Source organism: Leptonychotes weddellii, chromosome 15 (genome assembly GCF_054177405.1).
Source record: "Leptonychotes weddellii isolate Sample4059 chromosome 15, ASM5417740v2, whole genome shotgun sequence".
Lineage (NCBI taxonomy): Eukaryota > Metazoa > Chordata > Mammalia > Carnivora > Phocidae > Leptonychotes > Leptonychotes weddellii.
The window spans coordinates 19,310,397-19,311,708 of NC_138383.1; positions in this window are offsets into that span (position 1 = coordinate 19,310,397).

Consider the following 1,312-nt stretch of genomic DNA (forward strand, 5'->3'; position numbering starts at 1 on the left):
GAGAGCATGCAGTACTGGACACAGCAGCTCACCTCCCAGCATTCCCTCCAGAGCCCAGCAGGAGGGGGAGGGGAGAAGGCTGAGGTCAGAACCAAGTTTTTCCTGAAAAGCCTCTTTCCTTGTTTGTCCTAGCCCCTCCCAGGCCCTCCCAGGCTCGCTGGGCTACAGCTTCCCAGCCCTGGGCCAGAGGCCCAGGACAGGCCAGGGAAGAGCCCACTGTCTTCTCTCTCCCACTTTTTCCTTGGGGGCGGGGGCATAAAGCTGAAGTCCAGACTATTCTAAGGAGCCCATTTGAGGGAGCACATCTCCTGGGAGTCAGAGGGTCAGTGGTCAAGCCAGCTACTCAGTCACCTCCTCTCAGTCAACCTCACTGTCCTCTCTTGGTTCACGCGCTTCCTCACTACCCAGGTTCCTCCTTCCTTGGTGCCCACACTGCTCCTTTTTTCCACCTCTCTGGTGACTGTCATGTTTCCAGGCATCCCTCAGTGCTGCCCCAGGAGCTGTCTGTGAACAAGTGGGGAAGGGCTTCCTGTGCAGGGAAACAAAAACAAAAACAAAAACCTCCCTAGAAGCGCTGGAACAAGGAGGAATTAGCAGGAAGCAGCAGGTGGCTCAGGCTCACTTGGCTGCTTGAAGAAGAGGCCCCATCTCTCCCCACAGTCCCAAGTCCTCGAGCAGGAGAGACCCATTTCCACCAGTGGGATAATTGCTGCTCTGAAGGGAGATGCTGGCTGTTTCTAACCCCTGGTCAGTGTTTCCCTTGCATGTCTGCCCATCTCCCTGCTGTTTAGGGTGGGCGGAGGGAACTAGGAATGAATGTCTGACCTTGGGCCACCCACTTCTTCTAGGCCTCATTTTCTTCTTACCAAGGAAAGGATACTGAGGAAAGGGGGCAGGGGTTAAGGTGATCTTCAAGTTCCCTTCTGAGTTCCCTTCTGTGGGATCTACATGCTGCACTCAAGCATTGGTGGTGGGGGGATGGGGTGTCACTCTGCCCCCAGACCCCTGCCTCACCTTTGGCCCCATTACTTTACGACCTCAAAGCACTTTCACCATGAAGTTCCCCTCCCTGGTCTTTTTTATTTCCCAGACAAAGGGAAATGACTCACCCCAAAGTCACCTCAAATGAGTGGGGTGGTGTCATACAAGCAAACAGGGAGTCCCTAGGGACAACGTCACCCCCATGGCAACAACTCCTTTCCCTAGGGGTGTTCTCCCTAAGGAGACTAGAAGGAAAAAGGGGTCACATTTCCTTTTGGTCTCAGGACTTGGCCCTGCAGCAGAAACTCAGCTTAAGTTCCTTACTCTGGGG